The sequence below is a fragment of the Cupressus sempervirens genome, chromosome 5 (assembly GCF_028749045.1).
Source record: "Cupressus sempervirens isolate cs-2001-9-10 chromosome 5, ASM2874904v1, whole genome shotgun sequence".
NCBI lineage: Eukaryota > Viridiplantae > Streptophyta > Pinopsida > Cupressales > Cupressaceae > Cupressus > Cupressus sempervirens.
In genome coordinates this window covers 1,040,881,074-1,040,902,687 of record NC_143122.1, presented here as the reverse complement: position 1 = coordinate 1,040,902,687, position 21,614 = coordinate 1,040,881,074, and the positions used below count along the sequence as shown (strand labels likewise).

General features: G+C 40.4%; 1 protein-coding gene across 2 annotated transcripts in view; it reads right to left on the bottom strand.

Annotated features, from left to right (window-relative positions):
• The window catches only part of LOC149559497 (Phototropic-responsive NPH3 family protein), a 120,316-nt gene that overhangs the window by 97,638 nt on the left and 1,064 nt on the right, over nucleotides 1-21,614 (bottom strand). The window lies entirely within an intron of this gene.

Sequence of the window (21,614 nt, the reverse complement as noted above, 5' to 3'; positions counted from 1 at the left end):
AAACCGTACCTTGAAACCCCTGATGACCATCCAATTAAAGCAAGCATCAGAAGAGCGTAGGTTGAATGGGCCATTTAGATGCCGATTTTTTGCATTCGAGATTATGAAGGGTATCTACGTACGATGATTGAGACATATGGTAGAGCTTCTCGCAGGAGCACATTTCAGTATCTGGGACGGAACTTAGTGGTATCATTCAAAGCAGCAGATTTCACAATTCCGTACCATCAAAAGACCACAATTTTGTACCACAGTTTGCCTTCCCCAAATCCGTACGGTGGTATTTTCAATGCATCATGGTATACCGCCTTGCTTACTGGTGAACTCCGTACCTTAACTTGGAAGACCTTGCATTCAATAATCCGTACCCTACTCTTCAGAAGGAAATTGTACGCTTGAAATGCTAGAAGCCTTCTATATGGTTGGTGTTTTAACAAGCCGTACAGCGCCCTGCAAGGTGCATATGGTAACTTGACCCTTCTGTGATGAAATCCGTACGGCTTCCAACTTGACACAATCTGGATTTCAATCTTCTTGAAAAAGCCGTACGTTAACCTTCTTCCGTACGTTAACCTTCTGAGGCTATCAAAATCCGTACAGTGGTTTCAGTTGTTACAATATGCAACTTTTAAAAATCGTACAGTGTAATAAAAAGCCGTACCACAACAAATCCATACACCAGTTTCAAGATGGAAATCATACATTGCCTTAAAACCGTACTTCAAATTTGAAACCCGTACCTTGTCTTTAAAAACCATACTACAAAAACCGTACTGCAATTATTAAATTGTCTGGAAAACCGTACACCCTACGTCAGATATGGAAACCCGTACGGTGCTGTCTCCTGCAAACATGGAACCGTACGGTACTTTCCAGAACCCGTACGGTGCTTCCCAGAAACCGTACGGTGCTTTCCAGAAATCGTACAGTGCTTTACTTTACTTCTTTTTTTTTTCTTTTTTGTTTTTTTAAAATTTGTTTTTTTGTTTTTTTTTGTTTTTTTAAATTTTTTTTGGTATGACCGAATAGCAAAGTCAGTTTACCCTTCGACCGTCGTCACCGACGGTCTGCAATGACGAAGGGGTCTCCCAAAGGCCACTTTCTGACGCAAAAGTCTTCCGCTCGTGATATATCTTCAACTTCAACCCATTCACTGCCTAAGGCACTTCGTGTCCATCCAAAGTCCATAATTTGATTGCTCCATTGTCCCCTACTTCCTGAATCTGATACGGCCCGACCCACTTAACCTTGAACTTGCCCGGTTTGATCTCATTCTAGCCGTCGTACTTCAATACCCATTGTCCGGGCTGAAACCTTTTTAGCTTCAGGTGCTTATCGTGCCATGCCTTTTGCCTATTCTGTGTTACTTTAGTTGCCCACTGTGCAAATAATCTCTTCTCCTCTAACCTGTTCAGTTTATACAGCCGCTCCCTTAAGCTTTCCATGTCGCCCAACTTGTTTTCTAGTTCTATCCGCAAGCTTAGTATCATAAATTCTGCTGGTACTACGGCCTCCTGTCCAAACATCAGTTGAAACGGCGTGTGTCCTGTTGTGACTTTGTATACCGTGCGGTAAGCCCACAGAGCAGAAGGTAATTTCTCCTCCCAATCCTCCCCTTCGACTGCGCAGGATTTGTATATAATTGATACCAAGATTTTGTTGGTAGCTTCGGCCTGTCCGTTTGCCCTTGGTTAGTACGGACTTGATAGCGAATGATAAATTTTGAACTCCATGGTAAGCAGTCAGATCACATGATTTACAAAATGTCTACCTCTATCACTTGTTAATTGTAACGAAATGCCGTATCTAGTAATTATTTGTTCATAAATAAACTTTATTGTACTTACCGCTGAATTGTCCAGTAGTGCACGCGCCTCCACCCATTTAGTCAAATATTCCGTTGCAACAACAATGTAACGGCACCTTCTGATTCTGCTTGTCTTCAGCGGTCCTATGAAGTCCAAACCCCACTGTTCAAAGAGCTCCTGAGCATGAGAAGGATTCAGAGGCATGAAATCTCTTTTCAAAGGTTTTCCAGCTCGCTGACATGTATCGCAGGCAACAACCCATTCCCTGGCATCATTGTATACTGTTGGCCACCATAGTCCTGCTAGAAGTATTTTTCGTGCAGTTGTGTCCGGCCCCATGTGTCCTCCTGCCGGTCCTTCGTGTGCTTCCTTTAGTACCTGTGGAATTTCTTCCTTCAGGACACAACGCCTCAGGATCTGATCGGGTCCCATTTTATACAACAATCCATTAATCAGCTGGAATGTTCCACTCCGTATCACCAACTTTCGTTTTTCATTCGGTGGCATGGTATTTGGGAACTGTCCTGTTGACAAGTATTTGCCGATGCTTGTATACCGCTCTGGTAGTGCGGCAATTTGAAACAGCTGTGCGTCAGGAAAGTCATCATTTACACCGTCTGCTGGTTCTCCTGTTCTGATACATGATAAATGATCCGCGCTTACATGTTTCTTTGCTGGCCGTACAATAATCTTGAAAGTAAACTCCTGCAATAGAAGTAACCATCGGCTGATTCTTCCTTGAATGACTGGTTTGTTGATCATATACAACAGGGCCTAATGATCAATGTAGAATACAAATGGAGTGGCCAACAAGTAATGTCGGAATTTTTGCACAACATAGACCATCCCCAATGCCTCCCGTTCGGTGGTACTATAATTTTATTTAGCTTTTGATAGCAATCGGCTGGCGAAATAGATCGGATGATCCAACCCATGGCTTCTCGTCTGCGCTAGAGTTGCTCCGATTGCATAGTTCGATGCATCCACATGCACATGAAACTCTTTCTTCCAATCCGGGTATGCCAAAATAGGTGTTGTAGCCAGTCGTACCTTGAGTCCTTCAAATGCTTCATCCTGTTCCTTATCCCATCGGAACGATTCTGTCTTGAAAGTTAACCTATCCAACGGATATGCTATCTTGGCAAAATTTTTGATGAAACGCCTGTAATACCCTATATGTCCAAGGAAAGATTTTACCTCTGTTACATTGGTGGATGGCTGCATCTCTAATATGACCCGTACTTTGTCTGGATCTATCTTCAATCCCTCCTTACAGACTATGTGTCCGAGCAACCTTCCGTGTGGGACCATAAATCTGCACTTCTTCGGGTTCAGGGCCAAACGCACACGGTGACACCTTTCCATACACTCGCCTAAGGTTGCCAAATGTTTGTCCTCCTCACTGAACACTGACCAATCATCCAAAAATGCCTTGAAGTTTCCGACGGACATCTTGTCAAAAATGTGTAGTATGATCCACTGAAATGCCGCAGGCGCATTGCACAGACCAAACGGCATCCGATTATAGGCATAGACCCCATCTTCTACGACAAATGTTGTCTTTAGTTTATCCTCCTCTGCGATTGAGATCTGATTGTAGCCTGAAAAACCATCCATAAATGAGTAGATCTCGTGTCCCGCTAACTCCTCCAGGATGCTGTCCGTGAATGGGATCGGGAACGGATCCTTGATGGTGACTGCATTCGGGCATCGAAAATCAACACATATTCGGATCTGAATGGAGTCCTTCTTCAGGGAGATTACGATCGGGGATACCCATTCACTGCTCTGCACCTTGAAAATAATTCCATCTTCCAACATCCGATTGATTTCCTTCGTAACCCAGGCTGCATAATTTTTGTTCATTCTGTAGGGCCTCTTCCGTACGGGTATTGCTCCTTCGATCAATGGAATGCGATGCACACACAATTCAGGTGGTATGCCCTTCAGGTCCTTGTATGTCCATGCAAAGACATCCTTATACTCTAAAAATATTTTGAATGCTGCTGTCTTCAGTACTGGGTCCCATCTGTCTCCTACTAGTATGTTTCGTGGTTCTGCTTCGTCTCCCAAATTCATGGTCTGCAACGCGACTTCATTCTATTTGATGGGTTCTCCTTTAGTGAACTAATGTGCCGGGGTCACATCGAGTGATGCATCCCCTTCCTTTATTTCAGTGAATTCCTTTGGAAAGGCATCGGTATTGTTTTCTTCTATTGTCAGTACGTTGCAAGTTGGAAACAATTCATAATCCTCTATCTGCCAATGGTAAAGACCATTTACTAAATCCAAATCGTCATCTCCTTCCAGTCGTAAAACTCCCTCCTGATCCGGTTCCATAGTTTTCCCCTTTTCATCCTCTTCTCTCTCAGAATCTGACGATAGGGCTTCTTCCCCGACCATCTAAGTGTGCAGATCGATGACATACTTCCGGCCTTTGCTTTCGAGTGATAAAGTATTTTTCTTCCAATCGTGCTTTGCTTTTGCTTGTATCAGCCACCCCCGACCCAAAATAGCATCGTACCCCTTCCGCCTAAGAGGAATCACAACGAAGTCCAACAGGAATGGTTGTGTTCCGATTGTCACTGGTTGCGCTGTGAGTATTCCCAACGGCTTGATTCCATGTTGATTGGCCGTTAGCAGCTGGAAGGTAGGTAGCCATAATGTCGGCCGTCCCAACATTTTCCAAGTATCTTCTAGTAGCACATTGACACCGGTTCCTCCGTCGACAATCGTGTCCATTAGCACAGTCTCGAGAATGCCCATTTTAACAACCGCCGGATAGCGTCCAGAGGAAAGAGTTAACAACATCGGATCTTCTGCACTTGTACCCCCTGTTCCTCGTTGTCTTGCTCTACGGGTTGCTTAGCACTTGGGACTATATTTGTGAGGGCCGTATGGAGTTGAGGCATAGTGAGCAACAGATCATTTATCTTGACGGTTATCTCAGCTTGCAATATTTGTCGTACAATGTTCTGTTCTACACAGTTCTGGACTGAGGTACTTGGCGGGTCCTTCAGGTGTGTCGTTTCTGCCTGTGTTGCTTTCTGGATCTCTGCCCTTGCTTCCTCTAGTCTCTTTTTTTCTTCCACTGGGTCAGGGTATATCTTTGCCTGCTTCCGAGTGATTGCCAAAACTTCCTCTTCGTCTGTCCCTACGGTAATCAAGTTTACTCCGGACTTCGGGCACTTAGTATCATCATGATCTCCAGGTCCACACCATCGGCATAGCAACTTCGGTGTGTTCGTCGTTGTGCACTCGCGGGCGAAGTGACCCCACAGATTGCATGCGCGGCATTGAACAATTGGCCGACCATTCGCATTGTACTGAATTCGACTCCTTCCTCCATTGTTGTTGTTGCCACCATTGTTGTTATTGCTGTTGTTGTTTGGACCGCGCCGGTTGTTTCTGTATCCGCCTGATGTGGCACCTTCCGTACTGGTGTTCCCGTTCCCTCCTGATGGGGATGCCTCCTGTGACAGGAACACTTGCTGCGGTGTCCTTGTTTTTAAATTGAAAGGGCATTCCTTTACCGAGTGTCCGAGGATCTGGCAGATTTCACAAAATTGATCTTTCGGGCAGGATCCCTTCGTATGGCCTTCTTTCTTACACTCTGTGCACCATAGGTCATTACCCTTAGTCTCCTTGTTCATGTTTTTGAATTCCTTCATCATCCGCATCATGTCCTTCTGGAGGGCATGGACCTTCTTGTTGCTGCCCTCGTCATCGTCGCTGCTATCTTCTCCTGAAGGGTCATCGTCATCTGAATGATGAATCTGATGAGCTGATCTTTTTTTTCTTCTTGGTCTTCTGGTCACTTTCGAGGTTCATTGCCCGATTGTACGCTTCAATGTATGTCGATGGTGGCACGATCTTCATCTTTTTTCACAGCTTCGGGTGAAGGCCTTCAATGAACCATCTTTTCTGGAGCCCATCTGCCGGTTTATTCTCCATTTTACTAATTAAGTCCTTCAATCTCCTAGCAAAGACCCATACTGTTTCATTCTTCTTTTGCTTGGTATTGAATATCTCGGCTACAATTTCATTATCATCACGCAAAAGTTGAAATTCTACAATGAACTCCTTAATGTTATCCCAACTATTTAATTTTTGTGGATCAACATCAGTAAACCAATCAATCGCAACACCCCTAGGGTAGCAGAAAATTGTCGGATCCATTCGTTTGTATCTGTTATGCCATTTGCCCTCCAGATCGTTTCACATGTTTTACAATGTCGAATGGGATCAGCTGCTTCATCACCATCAAATTTAGGCAATTTTTCCTTCGGACCTGCCATTATCACTATATGTTGGGGGTTTTGTTGTGTACCTGCATTGTTTTGCACGCCCGCGCTGTTTTAAGCTCCCGCGTTGTTTTGAACACCCGCGCTGTTCTGCACACCCGTGCTGTTGTGGACACCCGCACTGTTTTGCACACCCGCGTTGTTCCGCACACCCGCGCTGTTTTCTACACCCGCGTTGTTTTCGGCTTCCGCGCTATTTTCAACACCCGCGCTGTTTTCGACTTTCGCGCTGTTTTCAACACCCGCACTATTTTCGACTTCTGCGTTGTTTGGTGAAGAAGAGGGTCCGTCAACCGAAACTGTTCGTTCTGGAAGTATATCTCGAACAAAGAGGTCACTCTACGCTCGTGCTCCCTCAGCACTCCGAGCTGTGTGAGTCGATCTCCTTCCATCAGGATTCTCTTCCCGTGGCGTATGCAAGTTCAGAAACTCCTCCCTCGCTTCTTCCACCAACTCAAGCCATTGTCGAGTCTCCTTCAACAATCCTTCCACGCTTTTGTTTCCGTCGGCAATTTTTTGAAATCTCCTTCGACGCTCAGTCTGCTGAGCCAGAATTAAATTTTCTTGCGCAACGCGTATGTCATCTTTTCCCTTCAGCTTACTCTTATCTTTGTTCAACTGATTCGGCATTTAATTCATATCCGCCTGCCTGCGTACCAGGTCCATCGGGCAACGGCACCAAATGTTTATCGCATAGGTTAATTAAGAAACGCACACAGACAAAGAATATGAACATGAACAGCAACCGGCAGAACTCTTATTATTATTCGCATATGCCCACAGTACATTATGCTTCCATGATATCATATGATTACAATGCTTCCCGAAGGGGTTATAAATACTTTCCGAAGAACTTTCCCAAAGGAGTCCGTCGGCCACATAAATTATGTCCGCTACAAACTATTTACCCGTCGGCTACATAACAAGAACTTTTCCGAAGGGACCCGTCGGCTGATACACAATTTCTTTTCCGAAGGGACCCATTGGCCGATACACAATTTCTACCGACGACAAAGTTGTTTGCTAGAACTTTAAAGGACAATGCAAGACAAGCATATGAAGCACTACCTACACAATGTATTGCATCTTGGAAAGAATTTGAAGGATGGTTCCTATATGAATTTGATGATGCAAACCATGAAGAAGAGATGTGTTATGAACGGTATGATGATCAAAACTGCAATATAGAAGAGGATCTTGAGATGTCTCCACTTGATGTTTTCTTCAATATAGAGAGATATGAAGGCGAGACTTCAGCGCATTTGTTTTTGAGAGTGACGAATGCTTACCATGAGATTCCATCCAATTTCAAACCTCCATACGAGGAATTTCTAAGCAAGATTGTCAACTTGAAAGTTTCGCCAAAAGACCCTGATGTGAAGCTTCTTCTTCAGATATGGGAACAAGGTATTAAAGATGAAGCAAAGGATACCAAAGTAATACAAGAATATGATGATGTCTCGAATTCAACTATAGAGAAAATGGAAGAAGAATCTGATCATAATGAGAATGGTAAGGAATTAGAAGGCGAAAATGGAAATGATGAGGAGGATTCTCTTAGTGTGGATGAGATTTCGATCTTGTTAGATGTGGAATATCAAAAGTATGTTGAAAAGGGTGGTAAAAATTTTCTTCCTGTATATAAAGAAAAGCATATTGATGAGATAATAGATGTGTCCTATGAAAGCTTAGCCCTTTCTACAAATCCATATTACTTTCACGAGATGGAAACCAATGAACCCAAAGAATCATACAACTCTCAAAGGGATGACATGTTTGCTAAAGATGAGTATTGTAGTCCAAGTATAGAGAGTGATATGTTTAGATACAATGATCATACATGATGAGCTAGTAGAAGGGAATGAAGAATACAGCCCTTATACATTTCTAAATTTTGAGGATAGTGTGAATATGCATGAAGAAGGAGAAAAGGCATCCAACGTCTTCAATATCATTCCAGATCTTTTATGCAATGAAACAATGGAGAATCTGGATATAGTATCTTGTGAAAATGAAGATGAACAGTATGAGAAAATGTTGGATGAAGGATATCATGGAAATATACTTGAGCATTCTATATTTTTGAGTCCATTGTTGGAGGAACAAATATATCAGCGCTGTGATGAAAATAATAAAGATACCATGCTTAATGATAATTGTGAAGTCCATAAGATGTCTAATATATATTCACAAGGCGGGAATCTTTTTAGTTCATCCTATGAGCCAAAATTATATCAAATACAAGAGGATGATATGGAGTCAAACAAGTGCAATGAAGAGAGTGTGTTGAGCTTGAAGCATAGTTCTGAAATTTTTTCAAGCATCATATCTAATCAGAACCTTGATCACAGGAAGTCTATGTTACCTGAAAGTGACCTGCTTTCAAAACCTTTGTGCAAGGAAAATCAGCATTTAAGGTATGGAGATCAAGGAAATTGTGTGCTAAAAGATGTCCAAGCAAAGAAAAACATTTGTGTGATTGATCAAATGCATGAAGACAAGGATTTTCTATCCAACAAGGACCATAGTGTAATTGATGACTTACCAAAGGCTAATGATTGCTCTGAATCAGAAAATCATATTCATAAGGATAATGCATTTGATACAGGTATGAAATGTGGACAGCACACCGAGGTATGTATCCTCGAAGACCCTACGATAATATTTACTAACAATATGCTTAGGGAGATGTTTTTAAGTTTTTATCATTTTTTTGAGGATTTTTCTTCCATGTATACTGAACAAATGAATGAAGCAAGAGATCAAACGTTTGATTTAAATGATAGTGAAATATATTTCTTCTCATTTGATCCTATTGATAATGCAATGGTAGGAATTAAGTCTAGACAAGTATTAAATGAAATGCACATATTATGTAATGATTGTTTTCTAACACTCGTTAATGGATCAGATTTTTATAATTCCATGTTCAGTAGGTTCAAAGTATTGCAGGATTAGAATCGGGTATTTGATCGAGGAAAGAAGTGATGTTTATTTTTTGGGGGCCGGGGGGCCACTGTGCATCATGCTAAGCATGGGTGCACGGTCTGCTTTTTCAGAGATAGCTGGAATCTCGCTATGCTCTCATGGAGCATACGTCCCCAGAAAGAGCCACTGATGGGGCTCCAAATTTTAGCAAAATTTTAGCCCTAAGCATCATGGAAAAGACAGATATGCTTATACAATGATTATTCATATATTGCTTGACATGTTTCAGGAAGAGCCTGCAAATATAAGAACGTGATATAATGATCAGAATGGGAACATTTTGTTGAAGACAATTCAGTTTCTCCAGAGATTCCTAATTCAGAGAAGTTAAATAGTATTGGCATAGATGATATCTTAGCATCCCTAGCTGACGGTTATATAGCAACACATATTTCTGCTACCTACAGAATGCTTCTCCTGATCCAGAAATGAAGGTAAATCTGACACACATGGTAAATGTGCACATATGGAGGTTACCACTTACGGATCTATATTGAGGTAACAGGAGGAAGATTGTCCCAAGTATAGACTGCTGTATGTATCCCCATTTTATAAGGAGATATTGCTCAGTCTGAGACTTTTTATGAGTTGAAAGTAATTCTTCTAGTTCTGAAGATATTGCCTGTTCTTCATGTCAAGTAGAAGCAGTTTCTAAGAAAGAAAAATGTGAGCCCATTCAAGTTTGTTACTGCAAAAAAGATGCCTCGACATATTATTCTGAAATTACAACATGTTGCACTCACTTTACATGCTGATTTGCACTTCAGTACAATTTCTTTGCTCCAACTTATGGATGTACTAAATAAGCTTTTTCTAGAGCAACAACATCTATGTTTGATTAACAAGAATGTCATCCAGGTTGAAGGAAATCACAGGTAGAATTTCCAACTAAAGCAAGTGAAGCTGTAAATCAGAGCTGTATGCTCCTTCACAAGTACTTGAACGACTGTGTGATGAAGGCTATTGAAGCATCCAGTGCAGACCCTTCATGGATGAAGAGGATGTTAGACATTATGGCTCATCAGGCTGGTAATCAGTCTCTCAATCTTTATCGACTTGAAACATTAAAACAAGTATTGTGCAAACAATTGGAAGTAATGATGGAAGAGTATCATAGATGAATTTGCAACCTCACCGTGATATTGTCCCTACTGAATAAAGATAGGATTGACAGTGCTAAATTCCAATGGATGATAAGAGCCAACAAAATCAAGCTTGTCTCATACATTAAGGAGAAAACTAGATATGCAATTAATCCAGGTACTGTGTTTGATATACAGGTTAGACGTATCCACGAGTACAGGAGGCAGCTATTGAATATTTTGGGAATTGTATATCGGTACAAAAGGATGAATGAAATAAGTCCAGAGAAAAGGTTTATTAAAGATTTGCCCTTCGTGTATGCATGTTTGGTGGTAGAGCATTCACAACGATATTGTACAAGCCAGAGATATAAGAGAAGGATAAAATGAAATACATGCAAGACTGGAAAATATGCATAAAATCAATACCTCAGAAAGTCGGAAGTTATATTCTATTTAAGATATCTGGAGGTGTGGCTGAGTTCATAGGAGAATATAGTCACCTTCCTGCGGCAGCAATATTCATATGAATGACATTTTCCATCCCACGTCCATGAGTCACCAAGCGTATGATCAAGAAGCTATATAAAATGAAACGTTATGTCTTCAGAAATATATAAAGACTAACGATAATGCAGATTAGATGATTCCCGGAGCATAAATTTGTGTGTTCAGATTGAAAAGTTTAAAATATATGCTTGTGCACCGGAAGTCTTTGCTGTAGCTTTCTATGGTGAGGAATGATATACATTGATGGCCTGAGAAAGAATGCGAGTTTTCGAAGACTCAATCTTTGAATCGGGTTTGCCTCAACCTATGTCAATGGCGTCCATAGGGCCTTCAGGTAAATGTTTCCTATCAGATTATTCACCCGTATGTTTCCTTATAGTGCCCTTTTTGTGTTTTGGCAGATTGCAATTGGATGAAGGAAGTCATTTGACGGGTGAAGAATTGCGCAGGAGAAGATGAAATAAACGATGCCCAAAAAAAATATAAAAGAGAATAGTCTAAAGTGCTGATTATGTTTGGGTTCAAATAAAATTATGTATTGGTTAGCTTACCCAAATAAAATTAATTTGGTTGGTTTTTTGTTATGAAGGGATACGATGTTTAGTATAGTAACCGACACCCCTTAATGTTTAGTATAGTAACCGACACCCCTTACTCATATTATAAATATGAGATGTAAAAGCCAAACAACAGAGATGGATGACATTATTGTTATTCATATTTTAAAATTTCTGCCTTGCGATGCTATATCATACTCTTTTAATTGGCAAAGGAAATGACCTTTTGAACTAAGCTTGTGGATGGTGAATTATGGAATAAATTCTTGTGCGATTCCAGAGTTGAATTATATTGGATGGATCACCTGTAGGGAATGTCTCCAGTACGATTTTATTTCAGGATCAGTAAGAAGTATTTATTTAATTTACTTGCATTAGAGTTTTAATTTTTTATTAAGTTGTGTCCTTTATAAACGTTTTTTATTATTTTCTATAAATATTTTAATATTTGGATAAGTGGACTAAATCGTTATTGCATTTTAAATTTGATAAACTTAAATATTGTGAAATACTTTATTGTTTCCGTATTTAGTCTAATTTGTCTCTGTAGGAGTTAAAGTGCATTTTAGACTAATTTGAATTGCATTCATATAATTGATCCATCGCGTCTGAATCATTAAATTTATTTATAGTTGGATATATTAAACTTTATAAAGTTGTACGTTTCAACTAATAATGTTGACTCTATTGCCCATTTAATTAGGCACTGGTCTTTTACTCCTGATTCATAACCCATATGCTGGCAAATGTTTCATTTCTTTCCATTGAAGAAATAATATATTCATCTGTTGCGTTAATCTATACTTATTCTTCATTTTAAACATTATTTCAATCATTAGCTTTTGTTCTCAGTTCGTAAATTGCAAGTTTAAAGTTTTCCTATATTTCTTGCCATTTGGAAAACGTTTATTGTATTCGCGTTCTAACCCATCTGCATTCAGCATCTTGGATCTAATTGTTTCATCCAGGATTAGGTACACCCGCCTCGGTTTTGCAAAGCCAGAAGTGCAGGGAACTCGTACCTTGTTGTTCAGTTCCGTCAAGTTGGCCTTAACCAATTGGATATCCCAGCATCAAGCAGGCAAGGCTCGTAGGATTCCAATCTGCGGTTTTGGGAACCAACAAGACATGCGCACCAGAGGGAGGTGAAGAACGAAGCCAAATGCAAAGATACAAAATGAACTATGGAAAAATCCACAAAGAGCATAGTCCAAAGATATCTATCATAGACAAATAGAAATCACATATAACTTCTGACAAATTTATCCAAATGCCCATGCCAAAAGAAAACACCTCAATGATGATTTAACAATACCAAGATTAAACTCCTTCATATGTTGTTACTGAACCTAGCTTTGATACCATGTTAAAATTAGAGCCCATCAAATCCATGAAAATAACTAGCAATAAGAAAGAGACAAAACTGAAACAAAGAACACCAGAAATATCCTGGGAAAATCCTTCAAGAATGAAGGGAAAAACCCAGCCACACAACACAAAAATATCTTTATTGATAATGAAATGTTCAAGTGTACAATATCCTTTGCTTGATGCAAATATATAGCAATAGGAGAGACTCTTCATATTATAACTGAAAGGTCTCTTGAGAATCCTATAACTCCTATAATTAATTACAACTTATCGAATATTAATGCCTCAATGCATGTTTTTTAAATATAAAGCTTCCAAAACTAGGGGGTCAGCCCTTACAAGCAAAAAGCTCGTAACTAGCACATTACCAGGAATGTCCAACAGCAAGCAAAAAGCTAACTAAAACATCAAAAAAACCAAAGAGCCTTCAACTAGAAACTAATCAGCATAATACTAGGAACAGCTAAACTAAAAAGTCTAGAAGATCTAATACTACAGAAGTTCATCCAGATAACTATTGGCATAACAGGCCAACACCAAGTCTTAATTACAACTGGATACCAACAAAACCAAAAACAGCAGATAAACATAAAAGACTTGGATCTGAGGATCCCATTAAACTAAAAAACTCAATTTTCTTTTTTCTCCTTCCCCTTCGCAACCAACAGAATTCAAGACCAGTCATCAGCAAGGAATTTGAAGAGCAGCTTATGGTCCTCTATATCCATTCTAGTATCCTCCTTCTCCTACGCCAATAGCTGGAGGGTGGTGGCCACGGTGTGGGTGACTTTGAGGTTAAATTTAGAGAAGGTAAAGAACCTTTCCTCTAAAACTTTAACTCTCTTTTCCAATTTGGCATACTACTCCTCTGTCTCTTCCTTGGTTTCCATTTCCACCTTCCTTGTTTCCTCCTTGGTTTTTTGGACCTGGATTTTATCCTGCAAAACCTTTGGATTAGTAAAAACCTTAGAATTTTCCTTGGCCGGGGATGAAAAAGTTATGGGGGAGGTATCCATTTTATTGCTTTCTTCACAGAACGTTATGGGCTAGAGGGAGAAGCTTGCAGACACATGTGTAACCTCCATGGTATCAGCATTACCAGCATAAACCTAAGTCTATGCATTATCAACAGAATTATCTTTCGAGTTTATACTTCTTTCCACCTCCTCCTTACCTTCTTCTTCTTCCTCCTCCCTTTCTTCTTTATTATTTCCTGAGTTTTCCTCCTCAACCTCCTCTACCCTGAACCTGTTGGATTTCTATTTATGCCTTGCCTAGGATTGGGCAAGTCTTCCAAATCTCCTCATTGCCTTACCTCTAGCCTCCTCCTCTAATTCCTCTTCATCCACCTCTACGGGTTTTTCAACTTTTATCTTTTTATTACCCTTTTGCTCCACAGCCATATTAGTTTTTTTCTTTTTCTTGTTTCCCTGACAGGGGGAGGGGTGGGGGTGTGAATTTTAGTACCAATACTAGTGCTCGGGGGTGAATTCTGGATTATGGTATAGTTTTGCCCTTTAATTCTCTTTTCCCTAATATCCACTACCATATCCTCAAGAGAATACAGAAGATAAAACAGGATAGAAATGAAATCCCTATTTCTAAAATGATTTAAGGGAAATGGTAGTAGTAACAAACACTGAACCTGGCCTCCAGCGTTAGGTATCTCATGAGAACCAAGCACACATCATCCCATGGAGCTGGTAGCTTCTCCCTTTTAAACCCTCCTCTATATCGAACCGGCTCCTCATTTTCCGCAAAGAAGTTATTCATACTGGCCTCGTCTACGGTTTTAGTTACCTCTCTCCATTTTTTCCTTTCATTGAGAGGCCAGTCGCTATGGCAATCACTTCCTCAGTCACTTGGAAGGTGATTCCATTAATGGTGACATTGCGGTCGTTCCACCCATTGACAAATTGGAGGGCGCAATTCTCGTCATACCCTGCCATCAACTGCATGTAGGGCAAAAAACCCCCTTCTTTCAGCAGAAACCAAGTGGCCATTCTATCTTTGAAGTTCTCTATCTTCATGGGCTCCAGCCTATTCAGGTCCCCACCCATATCAATTCCGCCAATTTCCGCCTCCCCTTCTTCAGTAATGACCATTTGAACTTCCTTTTCTGTGATATCTCTGCAACTACTATTCGCCTTAAGCCCTTTAACAATAAACCAAAAAAAATTTCAGACCCGTGCTTGATAAGTTTCAAAATCCCATGCGAAATTATTGTGGGATTCATGATTGCATAGCATCATAATTTTCAAACCCTGAATATCTCTAACAGTCTGATAAATGATATCCTTTGTACTTTTAAATGGGGTGTAATTTGAAATCTGCGATGTGTTTCCATAATTATGAAATGACATCCCTCTTAATTTGTATTCACTCCTTTTTTTGTTTGTACGGCCACGTCTCCTCATTTCCAATAGAATTTTGTTAAATTTAGCGAACATCATCACATAATTGACAAAATTGGTCCTGACTCTACATTTAATAATCATAATTGATTAATATTCCCGCCTCTTTCCTTGGTTATCGATGACTTAATATTGTAATTGAGATCTACAATATTCCTCCAGCACGTGATTTCAGTAGAATTAAACCCCACAGCAGCTGCCGCATCTGCCACCTTATTTCCCTCCCTGTAAATGTGCTACAAGTGGACACTTTCCATCCCTTCTAACATTTGCTTAGGATATGATATTTCGAATATTCCATCCTAGTTGAGAGGCTCCCTTGACCATATCAATGATTAATTTGGAGTCCCCCTCAATTGTAATTTCCTTAATTTGCATTTCCCTAATCAGCTGAAGGCTCCAAAACAATGCCATTGCCTCGGCCAGATTATTGCTTCCATTTTCCACTTTCCCAGCATAGACCAACAGTGCATCACCATTCCTGTCCCTCAGTACTCCTCCCACCACTCCTATACCTCCTCTGGTAGCACCATCGAAATTCAGTTTATAATGTGAAAGGGTAGGTGGTCTCTATCTCGTTTGTTGTCTCTTCACGATTTTTGAGTTATCAAAGAGGAAAAAATCCTCATGACAGCCCCATTTTTCAGCCATTAGTCCTTCATGTCTACTTGGTTCCTCCTTTGGCATCTTACATTTATCCACCCTTAAATTCTCCTTTAACAATCTCTCCATTATTCCAAAGACCACCTCCACCGATTTATTCTCCTCCCTAAATATTCTATTATTTCTTTCTTTCCATATGTGCCAGCATACATATGGTGGAACCATCTTCCATAGCAAATTCAATCTAGGGTGAGCAAAGGGAAAACTCTGATTCTCCACAAATTGCCCCAGATTGTCTTTCATAACCCAGTTTAACCCAAATCTCTCCCAGACCCTATTCCAGATCTCTAAGGCAAACTAGCATTCCAGAAATAGGTGAATTATGGTTTCCTCCTTTTCCTTGCAGAGACAGCAATGGTTTGTAATATGAAAGCCTCTTCTTTTCAAATTGTCCAATGTTAAAATTTTGCCATGCTGAGCTATCCACCAAAAGAAATTAATTTTAGGAATAAGGTTACTAATCCAAACCTTACTCCACAATTGCAAGTAGGGATCCTTGCTAAATAGGTGTATGTAAGCTGATTTAACAGTGAAACTACCACTTGGAGTTAAATCCCAAGCTGTGGTATCCTCTTGGAAAAGTATAGGGATTCTCTATTCCCCAATCAGCTCTTCTAATTCCTTGAGAAGTTGAATGTCCTCTTGAGAGTAAGTTTCCTTAACAAGCTTCCTCCACTTCCTCCCCTAATCAATATAATTTCCAACTTTACTTCCCACATCTTCTTTAAGCAACTCCATTAACCTTCTAAATTTGCCGAAGACTAGCGATTTCCCTCCCATCCACTTGTCTTCACGGAATCTAATACTAAAACCATTTCCCACAATCCACCTTGTCCCTTTCCTTAACAATCCTCTACTTCTGACTATATTCATCTAGATTTTAGACCCTCTTGGGAGGTCATTATTAAATAGATTCCAATTGAAAGGGAAATTTGACAGATATTTAGCTTTCATAATTTTACCCCAACCCGTATTGTCTTCTCCTAATCTCCAGCCAATCTTTGTGAGGAGAGCATTATTAAGGTCTCGAAGTCTTCTTACTCCCAGCCCCCCCTTATTCTTTGGTTTACACACCTCCTCCCACTTGACTAGGCTCACTTTATTTTTCTCCTCTGTCCTTGACCATAGGAAGTTCCTTTGTATCTTCTCAATCTTCTCCGCCATGTTTTGGTTAATTTTGAATAGGGACAAGAAATAAATGGGGATACCCTAGAGAGCCTTTGAAAGTAACTGCAGTTTTCCAGCATTGCTTAGTATCTTCCCTTTCCATCCTACAAGTTTCCTCTGAATTCTCTCCACTATCGTATTCCAAAATTCATTAGTAACTTTCTTAGTGGTTAGTGGTAATTGTAAATAAGTATTTGGGAGGCTGGCAGATTGGCATTCCAAAATATTTCTTATCCTCCTTTGTAATGAGGCATCAGTATTAAAGAAATAAAGCTTACCCTTATGATAATTGACTTGCAGACCCGAGCTTTCTCCAAATAGGAATGTGTCATCAACAAATTGCTGTAGGACTTCAGTGTTTTCTGTAGTAGCTGGCTTAACCCCTTTAACACAACTAGTATTCACAAGTTTATAGAAAGACCTCCCTAGAACTTCAGCAATCATAATGAAGAGGTAGGGGGAAAGTGGGTCACCCTGCCTTAGTCCTTTCTCTGCACCAAAGTTGCCCCAAGGAGAACCATTTAGGAGAACAAAATATTGAACTGTACCAACCATCACTTTGATCAGGTTTATTACTTTGTTACTAAACCCCACTCTTTCAAGCACCTCATAAAGGAAATCCCACTTAACCTTATCATAAGCCTTGGAGATATCCAATTTGAATGCCATCCCTAGTTTTTTGTTTTTCTCCATTGAGTGAATAACCTCATGTGTGGTTATAGCTGCATCAAGAATCTGTCTTCCAAGAACAAATCTTTTCTGTGGACTGCCAATTATTCTTTCCAAAAAAGGCTTTATTTTGTTCACCAAGACTTTAGCAAATATCTTATAAATAGTGTTACATAAACTGATAGGTCTAAAATCCAGCAGGCACATTGGTGTGAGGATTTTAGGTACTAATGCAATAAAGGTCTTATTGATCCTTTTTAACATATTTCCTGTTCTAAAAAAATCTCTAGTAGCCCAGACCAATTCAGGTTTGACAACCTCCCAAAAATGCTAAAACAACGTAGGGGGGAACCCATCCGAACCCGGAGCCTTATAAGCTTTCATAGAGAACACCGCACATTTCACCTCCTCCTCTGTAATATTGCCAAGAATGTGGTTATTCTACTCCATACTTAGAACCTGTGGAATCGTATTAATCAAGCTTCTTCTAATCACTGGATTCACAGCCTTATTGTCCTTGACATAAGCCTTGCTAAAGTATTCCACTGCATGTTTTCCCATCTTCTCCTAATCCTTAAAGACCCTTCCCCTTTTCCCATCCAACCTAACAATAGTGTTTCTTCTTTTATGGTTAGAGGCTAACTTGTGAAAGAAAATAGTGTTCTTATCCCCTTCCTTAAGCCACTGAACTCTTGATCTTTGTTTCCAGAAAATTTCCTCCCTCAAGAGAATATCCTTCCACTTTTTTCTATACTCCTCCTCTTCCTAAGTTGCATTGTCCACATTGATCCCTTCAGCAATCTCCCCTTGGAGATTTTTAAGCTTTTCCTCCACTTCACCTTTAGTTTTGAACAAGTCACCAAATGAATCCTTAGCCCAACTCTTCACATTCCTCCTTATGTCGTCAAGTTTTTGGGTCAGTCTGTACATCGCAGTACCATCTATCCTTATATTCCACTAGTCTTGAACACTCTCTTTGAATTCTGGGTGAGACTACCACATAATTTCATATCTAAAAGGTTTCAGCCCACTTTTCAGACCATCCTCCTACAGGAAGATTATAGGGGAATGATCTGAAGTAGTTCTAGTAAGATTCTCAAGATGAGAGTTCCCAAGTCATTCCATTTCCCTGTCACCAATAACCTATCCAATCTAACCTGGATAAGGTCCTTTCACTTTCTATTATTAGTCTAGGTATATGGGTTCCCTTTTAGTTCCACATCTATAAAGTCCATTCTGCTCATAAAATCATTAAGGTCTTGCAAGCCTTCTGGGCAGTCCCTATTTCCACCTAATTTCTCCGAATGATATAGGGGGGTATTAAAATCTCCCATATACATCATTTTTTTATCCTTCATAGTTTCAGTAATCCTAGCCAATTTATCATACGTATCCTTCCTTCCTAATTTGCTATTAGAAGCATAGATATTGATCAAGCCCCAACAATGAGTGCTAGAATGGAAATCAATAAATATAAAAAAATTATCCTTCCAAACTCAATTCCCTTCATGGAGTTCAGATTCCACATAGTAGCAATACCCCCCGAGGCACCATCAGCATCCCTATGAAGATACTCAACACCCGGCCAAATATGGCTAACTATATTATCAAAACTAGCACCAGACATTTTAGTTTCTTGTATTAAAACACAGTCAACTTTTTCTTGAAATATGTATTGTTTCAGAGCATATTGCTTCTGGGGTTATTTAGCCCCCTCAAATTCCAAGAAAGGAATTTCATTTCTTACCTCTAGTAACTATCTCCAATGTAAGTTGCTTCCCACTGGCCACATCCCTTGCTGCTTGCTTTGTCCTAGTTGCTCTGCTTGATGGTCTTCCAACTGTCCCACAGGCTCCTACATCTGGTTTTTTTCCCCCCCTCCTCTTCTTTTTCTGAACCTCCCATTCCCCATTATCCTCACATGTAGTGAGGTAGGGCTAAGCTCCTTCTCAACCTTATCAATGCTTTCCATCACTTTAGCTGCCATCTCCACTAGGGAAGCTTTAACCATCGTTAATGGGGTACACACTCTCTCCTGAGTATCACCTCCTGCAGCTGTAATATTTTGCTTGTTGTCACCTCCCTGAATTGTTGGGGAACCAGAAAGAGGGTGGGGAGTCTCAATTTCACCTTCCTCCAACAGCGTTCCATCTCCAGGTTCCCCCATGGGTGAACTCAAGAGTTCCTCTAACTCCCTGTTAAAGGGGTATTCATCCATTTTCTTTTTATCCTCCAAAGCTACCCCCTCGCTAGGGACATTTTTGTTCGGAGTGGAAAGCACTAGGGGAGTCTCCATAGAATGAACAACCTGCTTTGAGGCATCAGAAGATTCACCCAATGCTTCCATAACAATCCTTGGAGAGCCCTCCTATTTTTCCTTTTGCAATTGGATCTTACAATCAACAATAAGGTGTCCAAAGTGACCACATTTTTGGCAAAACAGGCCCGCATTTTCATATTCTATGGGCTGGATTGTCTCTCCCCATTTAGTCTTCAGTGTAACCACAGTGGGGATTGCTCGGTTTAAGGCTACATTCACACAGAACCTTGCGTAAACCAGGTGTGTTTTTTGCATTGTCACCTTGTTCGCTGTGACAAAATGACCAAAAGAATTCCCCACCCACCTTAGGATCTTATCATCCCAAAATTCCAGTGGCAGATCAAGTAGTCTAACCCAAACTGGGGCAAGTTTGTTCAACTCTGCACTAGCATCAAAGCCTAGATGCCATTTAGTTAAGGCAAAACAATGCTTTCCATAATACCAAGTACCAAAGAGAATGAGATTGATATCCTCCTCCAAGGTGAACTTAAAATAGAAAAGGCCACTAGGCATTGCAGAGACACCAACACTACCCCTGACCTTCCATCTCTAACTGACCCATTTGCGCACCATCTCGATAGTAGGTCGAAATGCCACAAATCTGCCAACAACACACAGTTTAAGACCAGATGTCACATTGTCCACCAAACAATCTAGGAGGGAGACCACAGGGCCATTTTGACCATGGGAAATCTTGGGATCCTCCGTAAGGACATTAGTCTTCGAGGGGCCAACAAGTGCATTCTTCCAACCCGATAGAGTTTCATCTATCAACTTCTAACCGCCCTTCAGAGAACAACCAACAAGGCCACCACTATCCAAAGCAGCAGTGTCAACAAGAATCTCCCCATCGACCCCAATGGTCCCACAACCATCCAAATTGTCCTCCAAATCCCTGCAAACCGCAAGCACGAGTTACAAGTCTAGGCAAGGAGGCGGATTCGGAGGCACAAGGCCCGCCATCAGCCAAATTCAAAATTCAAATTCAAAGTTTGAGCAGTAAAGTTGCATGTAAATGACACATGCCATTTACATTTAATATTACAATTAAACATAAGTGTCCTTTGCAGCTGAACATAATGGTAATAACATTCATATTTACAGAGATAAAGATCTCTATTACAGCTACCATCTTCAACAGAATCACCCTAGCCCTTCATACTGTAAAAGCTCCAAAATCTCACATCCATGTACCGGGCAAGCTGTTGCAGTTACTAGATCTTACTCACCATGTTAGCACAAAGTATGTCAAAAGGCACTATCACAAACCAAACAAATTGGTAGAAGAGAAGATGAAATAAATGGAGAATTCGATGAAAATGAGAAGCAATCAAACCCCATGTAAATAGACCTGGATAGATAGACTTTTACGCTAAGGAATAGAACTCGCCCAATAGGAGAGGGCCTTCCTTCTCCTTGCGATGATGAAGAGTTCAAGGCTTTTCCATGAAGAGTTGTTAGGCTCTTGTCCGCTTGATACGAATAAGATTGATGATGCATACTGGAAAATCCTTGGCCACTATCTAAATAACTAGACAGATAACAGCTACCCAACCAAACCCCACTCAATGATTTGGATTTCTCCATGAAACTATAATGTTTTATCTCTTGCATATTCTCGCTAAATCCTAGTTTTAGCTAAAAGAAAAAATTGTTGAGCTTTGCTTTGGATTTTTTCAGATTAACTTTCATGTTCGCAAGCCTGATAGCCATCACTTTGGATTTTAAAATGGGGGATATTGGCTCAAATTCTTACAAGAG